Raw genomic sequence first — 16952 nt, 5'->3', positions numbered from 1 at the left:
CCGACTCTTAAGACCAGCAAGAGAGCCTGCCCCCTTGCATTCCTTCAACCGCCTTTCAGCAGGGACCCGGGATACAAGGATAAGCCAGCTTATGCACAGACACGGTCGACCCTCAGACTGGAGCCCCTCCACTACTGGAGTCCTTGGTGGTGTTTGCGTGCATGTCTGCAGGGGACACTGGCCTTCACTCCTAACAGTCCCCTACACCCGAGAGAGGAAACGTGCTGAACCTCAGTTTCGATAAGGAGACTATAGAGTGTTTTCACCCAATTTGTTCAGAGTTTCCAAGGAATGCATACAAGGGTGTCATCCTCGATCCAAGCACATGCTGGGATGCTGCAGAACACAACCGGGCAGTGTGCGGGGCTCTGCAGGGGAGCCATGAGCCTGGGGTACCCCAAAAGCCTGGAGAATCCGCAGCCCTCAGGCCACTCATCAAGACGAACTATCAAGCCACTCTTGCAGCCATTGGGCCCATCTGAGGAAAACCTAACACCTAATGGCACATCCTGCGGTGGTTGAATACCTACCGTCCTGAGTTATCCGCGACCATGCTCGGGAACATGGCCCCACCTCACTTTTTCCAGTTCTTCTTAGCACCTCCAGTCATCAGAGCACACAAAGATCTTCTTGTTTTTGCCGACGGCGAGGCTTGCCCAGCAACTGCACCTGGGAAGTGGACTAGTGTCCTCAGAGGACATGATCCATACAAACATTTACCTGGGCTTGAGCTCTGAAACTGCTTCCCAAGGACCTCTATCCCTTACCGAGAACTGACTGCATGTCTGATAGTACGACTGCAGGAAGTTAGGCACATACATTGGCCGGCGTGTGAGAGGCTGTATTTCTGTGTTCACGCATGTGACTGTGAATGCGCACGCAGACGCTGTTGTGGGTTTCTCTGTGTACCGCTGACTACGCGTTTTGGTCTCTGTGTGTCCCTGTAGCCCTGTGAAGAGGCGTCCAACAATAAACGCCATAGTTTATACACAACACCCTGTCTACACTCACAACTGAAAGGAGAAAGCCCCCTGTCAGCTTCCAGAGGCCGCATGCAAACTTTAACCCCCAGGGGCTGTTGAAATATTCCAAGGGCTCCTGCTCTCCCACAGCCACGCCTTCTGACCAGAGCACAAAGACTGGTCCAGACCTGCCTCCCGGCCGTGGGTGTGACATCTACGTGCAACTCGAGAACCTGCCAGCTACCAGCACATCTGATGTGCACTTGGGGTCACTCCCAGCACTTTCGGAAGCAAGGGAACTCCCATGGGTGAGCCGACACCGACCTACAGAATTCTACTGGCAAGATGCAGCCTGAAACCACTCAAGGGGCTAAAGAACATCGAACAAAGTGCAACTTCTTGCCAACTAGGCCTAATCACTTTCCTTTGACCCGTGGGAATGCCCACCACAGGAAGCAGTGGCCTTCAGCAGCCATGACCCATGTTGGAACCCCACAGCGGAAAATAGGCCACCTTCCCGGCCATGTCTCACGCAGCTCCCATCCTGCAAGGTTCGCAGCCCTGACACCTAAAGAACCGCTCAAACGCTCAACAGCCTCGTCCAACGTGCCCTACTCCAGCCAGCAGGGTGACGCGTCCCTACTGGAAGCCACAGACATCTTCCGAACACGGGAACAAGGAACACCAGGGAAGACAGACTGCAAGCCTGTCTGCTTTGAAGATGCTGATCCCACCTGATGCATCCTGGAAATTCTCCACTGCCACAGTGACACCACTGAGGAACTCAGAGTGATCAAAGGCGTGGTTCCCGAGGACCACAGACAGACTTTCAACGGAAGACCTCTGCCATGTGTGGGTACTTGGAAGCCTGAAAGGGAAGAGTGGCTGGCCTTGGCATCGCACCAGTGATGGCAACAGTGCCCCCTTCTCTGCCCCGCCAACGGACTGCTCTGGATAAAGCTCTGGCTATTCGAAAGACCTGCATGCCACACGGGCCGTCCGCGTCATGCCCTCCGGCAGAAACACTATCGCTTTGCACATTCCCAAAAGTGGGAAAAGAGCGATCAAAGGGCTTGTTTGCACAACTCACCTACCCCCAAGAAGGCCGGCACAGATGCCTCAGCATGTCTGTCTTCTCTATGTCCCGCAAGACACCCGTGGGGAGTCACTCCTCTGGAAACGGGATTGCAACTCTTCACAGGTAACCTACCTCACTGCATCCTCATGAACTGCCAAAACCATCCCCACCATAGGCAGCTGATGCCAGGCCATCACGAACAAGACACATCCTTGGGAAGCCGAGGCCAGCGCCTGCAACCCAATGATGACAGCCCATCCCACGACATCACACAGGACCTGTCCTCATCATACCTTACCTTTCTCTCCAGGGCAGCAGCCACTACGCAGGCTTAAATGCAGCACTCGATCCTCACCCCACTCCACGATGATCCACTTAGCGCCAACAGTGTGCTGGCAGCTTCAGGGGCAGCAGCGAGGCCTAATCCATCACCCCCTTCCGCCATCACCAAACTCCATCCCACCCCCGCCCACTGAACCAGCCCCACCGGGCACTCAAGAACTTCACCGCAACAAACACGACAACAGAGAGGGCCACAGGCCTGGCCTGAGGCTCCAGGCTCCAACCAGGGAACCTTGCTCATTTTGGCTTCCAAAATCAACCACCGAAGCGGCATGCACAAAGCGTGATCCTGGTCAAAACACACTTCTCCAAGCTGAAAGCTCACTGGGCCCACACCAGCACACACTCCGACTCTGAAGACTAGCAGGAGAGCCTGCCCCCTTGCATTCCCTCACGGCCTTTTACCAGGGACCGCGGATTCATAGATGACCCAGCTTATGGGCAGACGCGTTCGACCCTCAGACAGGAGCCCCTCCAATGCTAGAGCCCTTAGTGGTCTTGGCATGCATGTCAGCAGGGGATGTTGGCCCTCACTCTTAACTGTCCCCTACCCCCGAGAGTAAACGTGCTGAACCTCAGTTGCGATGAGGAGACCGTACAGCTTTCTCACTCACTTTGTTCAGATTTTCCAAGGAATGCATACAAGGGTGTCATCATCGATCCAAGCACATGCTGGGACACTGCAGAACACAAACGGGCAGGCCGTGGGGCTCTGCAGAGGAGCCATGAGCCAGAAGTACTCCAACAGCCTGGGGAATCCACAGTCCACAGGCCACTCAGCAAGACCATCAATCAATCCACTCTTGCAGCCATTGGAACCATCTGAGGAAAACCTAATATCCAATGGCACATCTTAGTATGCGTGAATGCTACTGTCCTGAGTTATCCCCAGCCACGCTCAGCAACGTGCGCCTGCTCCACTTTTTCCAGTTCCCCTTAGCACATCCAGTCATCAGACAACACGAAGGTCTTCTTGTCTTTGCCGACGGCCAGCATTACGCTGCAACTGCACCTGAGAAGTGGCCAGAAATCATGCAGGCTTCTGAATTGCACCACAGTCCTCAGAGAACGATTCTTGTGAAAACTTACCTGCGTGTGAGCCCGGAACCTGCTTCCCAAGTACCACTATCCCTTACCGAAAAAGGATTGCGTGTCTCACAGCACGACTGGAGGAAGTTAGGCATGTATGTTGGCCGGTGTGTGAGACGCTGTATGTGTGTATTCACGCTTGTGGGCGTGTGTGACTGTGACTGCGCACGAAGATGCACTCGTGAGTTCCGGTGTGTGCCGCTGAATACGCGTCTTGGTCTCTGGGTGTCCCTGCGGCCCACTGCAGACGCCTCCAACAGTAAACGCCATAGTTTATACTCACCATCCTGGATGGACCCCCCACTGAAAGGAGAAAGACCCCTGTCAGCTTCAAGAGGCCACATGCGAACTTTGACCCCCAGGGACTGTTGAAATAGCCCACAGACTCCCGCTCTCTCACAGCCACGCCTTCTGACCAAAGCACAAAGACTGGACGAGACCTGCCTCCCGGCCGTGGCTGTCACACCTATGTGGACCTGGAGACCCTGGCACCTACCAGCACATCTGATGTGCCCTTGGGGTCACTCCCAGCACTCCCAGAAGCAAGGGAAACTCCCATGGGCGGGCTGACAGCGACCTGCAGTTGCCTACAGGCAAGATGCAGCCCGGCACTTCTCCAGGGGCTAAGGAACTGCGGACCAAGTGCGTCTTCTCACCAACTAGAACAAATCACTTTCCATGACCCCGTGGGAAGTGTTGGGCTTCAGCAACCATGACACAGGTTGGAACACCAGAGCAGAAATTAGGCCACCTCCTCGCCCACGTATCAGCAAGTTTCCAACTGGCAGGGTTGGTGGCCCTGACCACTGAGAAAACGCTCAAACGATACACAGCCTCTTCCTAAGTGCCCTCCTCCTGCATGCAGGGCGACTCGACCCTATTGGAAGCCACAGACATCATGCGAACACGGGGACACTGAACACCAGGGAAGACAGACCGCAAGCCTGTCTGCTTTGATGAGGCCCACACCACCCCATGCATCCTGGCAATTCTCCACTGCTACAGCGACACTACCGAGGAACTCACAGCGATCAAATGCACTGTTCCTGAGGACCACAGACAGACTTTCAACGGAAGACCTCTGCCACACGAGGGGACCTGGAAGCTTGAAAAGGCACAGTGGCTGTCCACGACAGCACACCTGGCATCGCAAGAGTGCCCCCATCTCTGCCCCACCCACGGACTGCTGCAGATAAACCTCAGGCTGATCGAAAGGCCTGCATGCCAAACTGGCTGGTGGTGTCATGCCCCCCTCGGGAGAGAAATTTTCACTTTGCACATTCCCAAATAAGGGAAGAAAGCAGTCAATAGGGATGTTCCATAACTCACCTACCTCCAAGGAGGACGGCACAGACGCCTCACAATGTCAATCTTCTCTACGTCCCACAAGACACCCTTTGGGTGTCATTCGTCCGGCAATGGGATCACAACTCTACACAGGTTATCTACCTCACCTCATGCACTTGAACTGCCAAAGCCACCCCCTCCATAGGCAGCTGATGCCAGCCCATCACGAACATGACACATCCTTGGGAAGCCGAGGCCAGCACCTGCCACCCAATTATGACAGCCTATTCCACGACCTCACAAAGGACATGTCCCCATCATCCCTCACCTTCCTGTCCAGGCCATCAGCGACCACGCAGGTTTAAATGCAGCACTCGATCCTCACCCCACTCCACGATGCCCCACTTGGCACCAACACTGTGCTGGGTGTTAAAGTAGAGGAGCAGACTAGGGCAGCAGTGTGGCCTAATCCATCAGCCCCTTCTGCCGACGCCCAACCCGAGCCCAATCCCGCCCACTTCTCCAGCCTCACTAGGGACTCAAAAACCTCACTGTGCAAAACGCAAGGACAGGGAGGGCCACAGGCCTGGCCTCAGGCTCCAGCAACCAACCAGAGACGCTTGCTCATTTTGGCTTCCAAAATCAACACACGTAACGGCATGCACGAAATGTGATCCTGGCCAAAACACACCTATCCAACTGAAAGAACACTGGGCCTAGAACGGCACACACTCCGACTCTTAAGACCAGCAAGAGAGCCTGCCCCCTTGCATTCCTTCAACCGCCTTTCAGCAGGGACCCGGGATACACAGATAAGCCAGCTTATGCGCAGACACGGTCGACCCTGAGACAGGAGCCCCTCCACTACTGGAGTCCTTGGTGGTGTTTGCGTGCATGTCTGCAGGGGACACTGGCCTTCACTCCTAACAGTCCCCTACACCCGAGAGAGGAAACGTGCTGAACCTCAGTTTCGATAAGCAGACGATACAGTGTTCTCACTCATTTTGTTCAGTGTTTCCAAGGAATGCATACAAGGGTGTCATCCTCGATCCAAGCACATGCTGGGATGCTGCAGAACACAACCGGGCAGTGTGCGGGGCTCTGCAGGGGAGCCATGAGCCTGGGGTACCCCAAAAGCCTGGAGAATCCACAGCCCTCAGGCCACTCAACAAGACGAACAATCAAGACACTCTTGCAGCCATTGGGCCCATCTGAGGAAAACCTAATATCTAATGGCACATCTTGCGGTGGTTGAATACCTACCGTCCTGAGTTATCCACGACCATGCTCGGGAACATGGCCCCGCCTCACTTTTTCCAGTTCTTCTTAGCACCTCCAGTCATCAGAGCAAACGAAGATCTTCTTGTTTTTGCCGACGGCGAGGCTTGCCCAGCAACTGCACCTGGGAATTGGACTGGTGTCCTCAGAAGACATGATCCATACAAACATTTACCTGGGCTTGAGCTCTGAAACTGCTTCCCAAGGACCTCTATCCCTTACCGAGAACTGACTGCATGTCTGATAGTACGACTGCAGGAAGTTAGGCACATACATTGGCCAGCGTGTGAGAGGCTGTATTTCTGTGTTCACGCGTGTGACTGTGACTGCGCACGCAGACGCTCTTGTGGGTTTCTCTGTGTACCGCTGACTACGCGTCTTGGTCTCTGTGTGTCCCTGTAGCCCTGTGAAGAAGCGTCCAACAGTAAACGCCATAGTTTCTACACAACACCCTGTCTAGACCCACAACTGAAAGGAGAAAGCCCCCTGTCAGTTTCTAGAGGCCGCATGCAAAGTGTAACCCCCAGGGGCTGTTGAAATGCTCCACGGCCTCCAGCTCTCCCACAGCCACGCCTTCTGACCAGAACACAAAGACTGGACGAGACCTGCCTCCCGGCCGTGGGTGTGACATCTACGTGCAACTCGAAAACCTATCAGCTACCAGCACATCTGATGTGCACTTGGGGTCACTCCCAGCACTTTTGGAAGCAAGGGAACTCCCATGGGTGAGCCGACACCGACCTACAGCATTCTACTGGCAAGATGCAGCCTGAAACCCCTCAAGGGGCTAAAGAACATCGAACAAAGTGCAACTTCTTGCCAACTAGGCCTAATCACTTTCCTTTGACCCGTGGGAATGCCCACCACAGGAAGCAGTGGCCTTCAGCAGCCATGACCCATGTTGGAACCCCACAGCGGAAACTAGGCCACCTTCCCGGCCATGTCTCAGGCAACTCCCATCCTGCAAGGTTCGCGGCCCTGACCACTAAGGAACCGATCAAACGCTCAACAGCCTCGTCCAACGTGCCCTACTCCAGCCAGCAGGGCGACGCGTCCCTACTGGAAGCCACAGACATCGTCCGAACACGGGAACAAGGAACACCAGGGAAGACAGACCGCAAGCCTGTCTGCTTTGAAGATGCTGATCCCACCTGATGCATCCTGGAAATTCTCCACTGCCACAGTGACACCACTGAGGAACTCAGAGTGATCAAAGGCGTGGTCCCCGAGGACCACAGACAGACTTGCAACGGGAGACCTCTGCCATGTGAGGGGACTTGGAAGCCTGAAAGGGAAGAGTGGCTGGCCTTGGCAGCGCACCAGGGATGGCAACAGTGCCCCCTTCTCTGCCCCGCCAACGGACTGCTCTGGATAAAGCTCTGGCTATTCGAAAGGCCTGCATGCCACACGGGCCGGCCGCGTCATGCCCTCCGGCAGAAACACTATCGCTTTGCACATTCCCAAAAATGGGAAAAGAGCGACCAAAGGGCTTGTTTGCATAACTCACCTACCAGCAAGAAGGCCGGCACAGATGCCTCAGCATGTCCGTCTTCTCTATGTCCCGCAAGACACCCGTGGGGAGTCACTCCTCTGGAAACGGGATTGCAACTCTTCACAGGTAACCTACCTCACTGCATTCTCATGAACTGCCAAAGCCATCCCCACCATAGGCAGCTGATGCCAGGACATCACGAACAAGACACATCCTTGGGAAGCCGAGGCCAGCGCCTGCAACCCAATGATGACAGCCCATCCCACGACATCACACAGGACCTGTCCTCATGATACCTTACCTTTCTCTCCAGGGCAGCAGCCACTACGCAGGCTTAAATGCAGCACTCGATCCTCACCCCACTCCACGATGATCCACTTAGCGCCAACAGTGTGCTGGCAGCTTCAGGGGCAGCAGCGAGGCCTAATCCATCAGCCCCCTTCCGCCATCACCAAACTCCATCCCACCCCCGCCCACTGCTCCAGCCCCTCCGGGCACTCAAGAACCTCACCGCACCAAACACGACAACAGAGAGGGCCACAGGCCTGGCCTGAGGCTCCAGGCTCCAACCAGGGAACCTTGCACATTTTGGCTTCCAAAATCAACCAACGAAGCGGCATGCACAAAGCGTGATCCTGGTCAAAACACACTTCTCCAAGCTGAAAGCTCACTGGGCCCACACCAGCAAACACTCCGACTCTGAAGATTAGCAGGAGAGCCTGCCCCCTTGCATTCCCTCACGGCCTTTTAGCAGGTACCGCGGATTCACAGATGACCCAGCTTATGGGCAGACACGGTCGACCCTCAGACAGGAGCCCCTCCAGTGCTAGAGCCCTTAGTGGTGTTGGCATGCATGTCAGTAGGGGATGTTGGCCCTCACTCCTAACTGGCCCATACCCCCGAGAGGAGACGTGTTGGACCTCAGCTGTGATGAGGAGACTGTACAGCTTTCTCACTCATTTTGTTCAGATTTTCCAAGGACTGCATACAAGGGTGTCATCATCGATCCAAGCACATGCTGGGATGCTGCAGAACACAAACGGGCAGGCCGTGGGGCTCTGCAGAGGAGCCATGACCCAGAAGTACTCCAACAGCCTGGGGAATCCACAGTCCTCAGGCCACTCAGCAAGACCATCAATCAATCCACTCTTGCTGCCATTGGACCCATCTGAGAAAAACCTACTATGCTATGGCACATCTTAGTATGCGTGAATGCTACTGTCCTGCGTTATCCCCAGCCACGCTCAGCAACGTGCGCCTGCTCCACTTTTTCCTGTTCCCCTTAGCACATCCAGTCATCAGACAACACGAAGGTCTTCTTGTCTTTGCCGACGGCCAGCCTTACACTGCAACTGCACCTGAGAAGTGGACAGATATCATGCAGGCTTCTGAATTGCACCACAGTCCTCAGAGAACGATTCTTGTGAAAACTTACCTGCGTGTGAGCCCGGAACCTGCTTCCCAAGTACCACTATCCCTTACCGAAAACAGATTGTGTGTCTCACAGCACGACTGGAGGAAGTTAGGCATGTATGTTGGCCGGTGTGTGAGACACTGTATGTGTGTCTTCACGCGTGTGGGCGTGTGTGACTGTGACTGTGCAGGAAGATGCACTCGTGGGTTCCGGTGTGTGCCGCTGAATACGCGTCTTGGTCTCTGGGTGTCCCTGTGGCCCTCTGCAGACGCCTCCAACAGTAAACGCCATAGTTTATACACACCATCCTGGATGGACTCCCAAGTGAAAGGAGAAAGACCCCTGTCAGCTTCAAGAGGCCACATGCGAACTTTGACCCCCAGGGACTGTTGAAATAGCCCACAGACTCCCGCTCTCTCACAGCCACGCCTTGTGAGCAAAGCACAAAGACTGGACGAGACCTGCCTCCCGGCCGTGGCTGTCACATCTATGTGGACCTGGAGACCCTGCCACCTACCAGCACATCTGATGAGCCCTTGGTGTCACTCCCAGCACTCCCGGAAGCAAGGGAAACTCGCATGGGCGGGCTGACAGTGACCTGCATTTGCCTACAGGCAAGATGCAGCCCGGCACTTCTCAAGGGGCTAAGGAACTGCGGACCAATTGCGTCTTCTCACCAACTAGACCAAATCACTTTCCATGACCCCGTGGGAATGTCCACAATGGGAAGTGTTGTGCTTCAGCAACCATGACACAGCTTGGATCACCAGAGCAGAAATTAGGCCACCTCTTCGCCCACGTATCTGCAAGTTTCCAACTGGCAGGGTTGGTGGCCCTGACCACTGAGAAAACGCTCAAACGATACACAGCATCTTCCTAAGTGCCCTCCTCCTGCATGCAGGGCGACTCGACCCTATTGGAAGCCACAGACATCATGCGACTCGCTGACACTGAACACCAGGGAAGACAGACCGCAAGCCTGTCTGCTTTGATGAGGCCCACACCACCCCATGCATCCTGGCAATTCTCCACTGCTACAGCGACACTACCGAGGAACTCACAGCGATCAAATGCACTGTTCCTGAGGACCACAGGCATACTTTCAACGGAAGACCTCTGCCACATGAGGGGACCTGGAAGCTTGAAAGGGCATAGTGGCTGTCAATGACAGCACACCTGGCATCAAAAGAGTGCCCCCATCTCTGCCCCGCCCACGGACAGCTGCAGATCAACCTCAGGCTGTTCGAAAGGCCTGCATGCCAAACTGGCTGGCGGTGTCATGCCCCCCCGGGAGAAACATTTTCGCTTTGCACATTCCCAAACAAGGGAAGAAAGCGGCCAATAGGGATGTTCCATAACTCACCTACCTCCAAGGAGGACGGCACAGACGCCTCACAATGTCAATCTTCTCTACGTCCCGCAAGACACCCTTTGGGTGTCATTCCTCCGGCAATGGGATCACAACTCTACACAGGTTACCTACCTCACCTCATGCACTTGAACTGCCAAAGCCACCCCCTCCATAGGCAGCTGATGCCAGCCCATCACGAACATGACGCATCCTTGGGAAGCCGAGGCCAGCACCTGCAACCCAATTCTGACAGCCTATTCCACGACCTCACAAAGGACATGTCCTCATCATCCCTCACCTTCCTGTCCAGTCCATCAGCGACCACGCAGGTTTAAATGCAGCACTCGATCCTCACCCCACTCCACGATGCCCCACTTGGCACCAACACTGTGCTGGGTTTTAAAGTAGAGGAGCAGACAAGGGCAGCAGTGTGGCCTAATCCATCAGCCCCTTCCACCGAAGCCCAACCGGAGCCCACCCTCGCCCACTTCTCCAGCCTCACTAGGGACTCAAAAACCTCACTGTGCAAAACGCAAGGACAGGAAGGGCCACAGGCCTGGCCTCAGGCTCCAGCAACCAACCAGGGAAGCTTGCTCATTTTGGCTTCCAAAATAAACACACGAAACGACATGCACGAAGCGTGATCCTGGCCAAAACACACCTATCCAACTGCAAGCACACTGGGCCTAGGCCGGCACACACCCCGACTCTTAAGACCAGCCAGGGAGCATGCCCCCTTGCATTCCTTCAACCGCCTTTCAGCAGGGACCCGGGATACACAGATAAGCCAGCTTATGCGCAGACACGGTCGACCCTCAGACAGGAGCCCCTCCACTACTGGAGTCCTTGGTGGTGTTTGCGTGCATGTCGGCAGGGGACACTGGCCTTCACTCCTAACAGTCCCCTACACCCGGGAGAAGAAACGTGCTGAACCTCAGTTTCGATAAGGAGACGATAGAGTGTTCTCACCCATTTTGTTCAGAGTTTCCAAGGAATGCATACAAGGGTGTCATCCTCGATCCAAGCACATGCTGGGATGCTGCAGAACACAACCGGGCAGTGTGCGGGGCTCTTCAGGGGAGCCATGAGCCTGGGGTACCCCAAAAGCCTGGAGAATCCACAGCCCTCAGGCCACTCAACAAGACGAACAATCAAGCCACTCTTGCATCCATTGGGCCCATCTGAGGAAAACCTAATATCTAATGGCACATCTTGGGGTGGTTGAATACCTACCGTCCTGAGTTATCCGCGACCATGCTCGGGAACATGGCCCCGCCTCACTTTTTCCAGTTCTTCTTAGCACCTCCAGTCATCAGAGCACACGAAGATCTTCTTCTTTTTGCCGACGGCGAGGCTTGCCCAGCAACTGCACCTGGGAAGTGGACTGGTGTCCTCAGAAGACATGATCCATACAAACATTTTCCTGGGCTTGAGCTCTGAAACTGCTTCCCAAGGACCTCTATCCCTTACCGAGAATTGACTGCATGTCTAATAGTACGACTGCAGGAAGTTAGGCACATACATTGGCCGGCGTGTGAGAGGCTGTATTTCTGTGTTCACGCGTGTGACTGTGACTGCGCACGCAGACACTCTTGTGGGTTTCTCTGTGTACAGCTGTCTACGCGTCTTGGTCTCTGTGTGTCCCTGTAGCCCTGTGAAGAGGTGTCCAACAGTAAACGCAATAGTTTCTACACAACACCCGGTCTAGACCCACAACTGAAAGGAAAAAACCCCCTGTCAGCTTCCAGAGGCCGCATGCAAACTGTAACCCCCAGGGGCTGTTGAAATGCTCCACGGCCTCCAGCTCTCCCACAGCCACGCCTTCTGACCAGAGCATAAAGACTGGACGAGACCTGCCTCCCGGCCGTGGGTGTGACATCTACGTACAACTCGAGAACCTGCCAGCTACCAGCACATCTGATGTGCACTTGGGGTCACTCCCAGCACTTTCGGAAGCAAGGGAACTCCCATGGGTGAGCCGACACCGACCTACAGCATTCTACTGGCAAGATGCAGCCTGAAACCACTCAAGGTGCTAAAGAACATCGAACAAAGTGCAACTTCTTGCCAACTAGGCCTAATCACTTTCCTCTGACCCGTGGGAATGCCCACCACAGGAAGCAGTGGCCTTCAGCAGCCATGACACATGTTGGACCCCCTAGCGGAAACTAGGCCACCTTCCCGGCCATGTCTCAGGCAGCTCCCATCCTGCAAGGTTCGCGGCCCTGACCAATAAGGAACCGCTCAAACGCTCAACAGCCTCGTCCAACGTGCCCTACTCCAGCCAGCAGGGCGACGCGTCCCTACTGGAAGCCACAGACATCTTCTGAACACGGGAACAAGGAACACCAGGGAAGACAGACCGCAAGCCTGTCTGCTTTGAAGATGCTGATCCCACCTGATGCATCCTGGAAATTCTCCACTGCCACAGTCACACCACTGAGGAACTCAGAGTGATCAAAGGCGTGGTCCCCGAGGACCACAGACAGACTTGCAACGGAAGACCTCTGCCATGTGAGGGGACTTGGAAGCCTGAAAGGGAAGAGTGGCTGGCCTTGGCAGCGCACCAGGGATGGCAACAGTGCCCCCTTCTCTGCCCCGCCAACGGACTGCTCTGGATAAAGCTCTGGCTATACGAAAAGCCTGCATGTCACACGGGCCGGCCGCGTCATGCCCTCCGGCAGAAACACTATCGCTTTGCACATTTCCAAAAGTGGGAAAAAAGCGACCAAAGGGCTTGTTTGCATAACTCACCTACCCCCAAGAAGGCCGACACAGATGCCTCAGCATGTCCGTCTTCTCTATGTCCCGCAAGAAACCCGTGGGGAGTCACTCCTCTGGAAACGGGATTGCAAATCTTCACAGGTAACCTACCTCACTGCATCCTCATGAACTGCCAAAGCCATCCCCACCATAGGCAGCTGATGCCAGGCCATCACAAACAAGACACATCCTTGGGAAGCCGAGGCCAGCGCCTGCAAGCAAATGATGACAGCCCATCCCACGACATCACACAGGACCTGTCCTCATGATACCTTACCTTTCTCTCCAGGGCAGCAGCCACTACGCAGGCTTAAATGCAGCACTCGATCCTCACCCCACTCCACGATGATCCACTTAGCGCCAACAGTGTGCTGGCAGCTTCAGGGGCAGCAGCGAGGCCTAATCCATCAGCCCCCTTCCGCCATCACCAAACTCCATCCCACCCCCGCCCACTGCTCCAACCCCACCGGGCACTCAAGAAACTCACCGCACCAAACATGACAACAGAGAGTGCCACAGGCCTGGCCTGAGGCTCCAGGCTCCAACCAGGGAACCTTGCTCATTTTGGCTTCCAAAATCAACCACCGAAGCGGCATGCAGAAAGCGTGATCCTGCTCAAAACACACTTCTCCAAGCTGAAAGCTCACTGGGCCCACACCAGCACACACTCCGACTCTGAAGACTAGCAAGAGAGCCTGCCCTCTTGCATTCCCTCACGGCCTTTTAGCAGGGACCGCGGATTCATAGATGACCCAGCTTATGGGCAGACACGGTCGATCCTCAGTCAGGAGCCCCTCCAATACTGGAGTCCTTGGTGGTGTTTGCGTGCTTGTTGGCAGGGGACACTGGACTTCACTCCTAACAGTCCCCTACACCCGAGAGAGGAAACGTGCTGAACCTCAGTTTCGATAAGGACACGGTAGAGTGTTCTCACCCATGTTGTTCAGAGTTTCCAAGGAATGCATACAAGGTTGTCATCATCTATCCAAGCACATGCTGGGATGCGGCAGAACACAACCGGGCAGTGCGCCGGGCTCTGCAGGTGAGTTATGAGCCTGGGGTAACCCAAAAGCCTGGAGAATCCATAGCCCTCAGGCCACTCAACAAGACGAACAATCAAGCCACTCTTGCAGCCATTGGGCCCATCTGAGGAAAACCTAATATCTAATGGCACATCTTGCGGTGGTTGAATACTTAACATCCTGAGTTATCCGCGACCATGCTCGGGATCATGGCCCCGCCTCACTTTTTCCAGTTCTTCTTAGCACCTCCAGTCATCAGAGCACACGAAGATCTTCTTGTATTTGCCTACGGCGAGGCTTGCCCAGCAACTGCACCTGGGAAGTGGACTGGTGTCCTCAAAGCACATGATCCATACAAACATTTACCTGGGCTTGAGCTCTGAAACTGCTTCCCAAGGACCTCTATTCCTTACCGAGAATTGACTGCATGTCTGATAGTACGACTGAAGGAAGTTACGCACATACATTGGCCGGTGTGTGAGAGGCTGTATTTCTGTGTTCACGCGTGTGACTTTGACTGCGCACGCAGACGCTCTTGTGGGATTCTCTGTTTGCCGCTGACTACGCGTCTTGGTCTCTGTGTGTCCCTGTAGCCCTGTGAAGAGGCGTCCAACAGTAAACGCCATAATTTATACACAACACCCTGTCTAGACCCCCAACTGAAAGGAGAAAGCCCCCTGTCAGCTTCAAGAGGCCACATGCGAACTTTGACCCCCATGGACTGTTGAAATATTCCACAGACTCCCGCTCTCTCACAGCCACGCCTTCTGACCAAAGCACAAAGACTGGACGAGACCTGCCTCCCGGCCGTGGCTGTCACATCTATGTGGACCTGGAGAACCTGCCACCTACCAGCACATCTGATGTGCCCTTGGGGTCACTCCCAGCACTACCGGAAGCAAGGGAACCTCCCATGGGCGGGCTGACAGCGACCTGCATTTGCCTACAGGCAAGATGCAGCCCGGCAATTCTCAAGGGACTAAAGAACTGCGGACCAAGTGCGTCTTCTCACCAATTAGACCAAATCACATTCCATGACCATGTGGGAATGTCCACAATGGGAAGTGTTGGGCTTCAGGAACCATGACACAGATTGGAACACCAGAGCAGAAATTAGGCCACCTCCTCGCCCACGTATCGGCAAGTTTCCAACTGGCAGGGTTGGTGGCCTTGACCACTGAGAAAACGCTCAAACGTTACACAGCCTCTTCCTATGTGCCCTCCTCCTGCATGCAGGGCGACTCGACCCTATTGGAAACCACAGACATCATGCGAACACGGGGACACTGAACACCAGGGAAGACAGACCGCTAGCCTGTCTGCTTTGATGAGGCCACACCATCCCATGCATCCTGGCAATTCTCCACTGCTACAGCGACACTACCGAGGAACTCACAGCGATCAAATGCACTGTTCTTGAGGACCACAGACAGACTTTCAACGGAAGACCTCTGCCACACGAGGGGACCTGGAAGCTTGAAAGGGCACAGTGGCTGTCCACGACAGCACACCTGGCATCGCAACAGTGCCCCATCTCTGCCCCGCCCACGGACTGCTGCAGATCAACCTCAGGCTGTTCGAAAGGCCTGCATGCCAAACTGGCTGGCGGTGTCATGCCCCCCCGGGAGAGACATTTTCGCTTTGCACATTCCCAAACAAGGGAAGAAAGCAGCCAATAGGGATGTTCCATAACTCACCTACCTCCAAGGAGGACGGCACAGACGCCTCACAATGTCAATCTTCTCTACGTCCCGTAAGACACCCTTTGGGTGTCATTCCTCCGGCAATGGGATAACAAATCTACACAGGTTACCTACCTAACCTCATGCACTTGAACTGCCAAAGCCACCCCCTCCATAGGCAGCTGATGCCAGCCCATCACGAACATGACGCATCCTTGGGAAGCCGAGGCCAGCACCTGCAACCCAATTATGACAGCCTATTCCACGACCTCACAAAGGACATGTCCTCATCATCCCTCACCTTCCTGTCCAGGCCATCAGCGACCACACAGGTTTAAATCCAGCACTCGATCCTCACCCCACTCCACGATGCCCCCCATGGCACCAACACTGTGCTGGGTGTTAAAGTAGAGGAGCAGACAAGGGCAGCAGTGTGGCCTAATCCATCAGCCCCTTCCACCGATGCCCAACCCGATCCCACACCGCCCACTTCTCCAGCCTCACTAGGGACTCAAAAACCTCACTGTGCAAAACGCAAGGACAGGGAGGGCCACAGGCCTGGCCTCAGGCTCCAGCAACCAACCAGGGACGCTTGCTCATTTTGGCTTCCAAAATCAACACACGAAACGGCATGCACGAAGCGTGATCCTGGCCAAAAAACACCTATCCAACTGCAAGCACACTGGGCCTAGACCGGCACACACCCCGACTCTTAAGACCAGCCAGAGAGCCTGCCCCCTTGCATTCCTTCAACCGCCTTTCAACAGGGACCCGGGATACACAGATAAGCCAGCTTATGCACAGACACGGTCGACCCTCAGACAGGAGCCCCTCCAATACTGGAGTCCTTGGTGGTATTTGCGTGCATGTCGGCAGGGGACACTGGCCTTCGCTCCTAACAGTCCCCTACACCCGAGAGAGGAAACGTGCTGAACCTCAGTTTCGATAAGGAGACGATAGAGTGTTCTCACCCATTTTGTTCAGAGTTTCCAAGGAATGCATACAAGGGTGTCATCATCGATCCAAGCACATGCTGTGATGCTGCAGAACACAACCGGGCAGTGTGCGGGGCTCTGCAGGGGAGCCATGAGCCTGGGGTACCCTAAAGACAGGAGAATCCACAGCCCTCAGGCCACTCAACAAGACGAACATTCAAGCCACACTTACAGCCATTAGGCCCATCTCAGGAAAA

The 16952-nt window shown here is 54.9% G+C and overlaps 7 non-coding genes across 7 annotated transcripts; all 7 read right to left on the bottom strand.

The window, feature by feature from the left end:
• Positions 1–226: 226 nt before the first annotated feature.
• Positions 227–319, bottom strand: LOC137750200 (small nucleolar RNA SNORD116). The gene has a single exon (XR_011070394.1). It is a non-coding gene; the product is annotated as a small nucleolar RNA SNORD116 (small nucleolar RNA).
• A 2633-nt stretch (positions 320–2952) lies between these two features.
• LOC137777054 (small nucleolar RNA SNORD116) lies at positions 2953–3045 on the bottom strand. Its single transcript, XR_011076395.1, has one exon. It is a non-coding gene; the product is annotated as a small nucleolar RNA SNORD116 (small nucleolar RNA).
• A 2672-nt stretch (positions 3046–5717) lies between these two features.
• On the bottom strand, positions 5718–5810 carry LOC137777087 (small nucleolar RNA SNORD116). The gene has a single exon (XR_011076421.1). It is a non-coding gene; the product is annotated as a small nucleolar RNA SNORD116 (small nucleolar RNA).
• A 2634-nt stretch (positions 5811–8444) lies between these two features.
• Positions 8445–8537, bottom strand: LOC137777574 (small nucleolar RNA SNORD116). Its single transcript, XR_011076563.1, has one exon. It is a non-coding gene; the product is annotated as a small nucleolar RNA SNORD116 (small nucleolar RNA).
• A 2685-nt stretch (positions 8538–11222) lies between these two features.
• LOC137777492 (small nucleolar RNA SNORD116) lies at positions 11223–11315 on the bottom strand. Its single transcript, XR_011076539.1, has one exon. It is a non-coding gene; the product is annotated as a small nucleolar RNA SNORD116 (small nucleolar RNA).
• A 2635-nt stretch (positions 11316–13950) lies between these two features.
• Positions 13951–14043, bottom strand: LOC137751087 (small nucleolar RNA SNORD116). The gene has a single exon (XR_011070687.1). It is a non-coding gene; the product is annotated as a small nucleolar RNA SNORD116 (small nucleolar RNA).
• A 2648-nt stretch (positions 14044–16691) lies between these two features.
• LOC137776497 (small nucleolar RNA SNORD116) lies at positions 16692–16784 on the bottom strand. The gene has a single exon (XR_011076234.1). It is a non-coding gene; the product is annotated as a small nucleolar RNA SNORD116 (small nucleolar RNA).
• Between the last annotated feature and the right edge of the window lie 168 nt (positions 16785–16952).

This window comes from Eschrichtius robustus, chromosome 1, assembly GCF_028021215.1.
Source record: "Eschrichtius robustus isolate mEscRob2 chromosome 1, mEscRob2.pri, whole genome shotgun sequence".
NCBI lineage: Eukaryota > Metazoa > Chordata > Mammalia > Artiodactyla > Eschrichtiidae > Eschrichtius > Eschrichtius robustus.
This window is presented reverse-complemented; position numbering and strand designations above follow the sequence as displayed.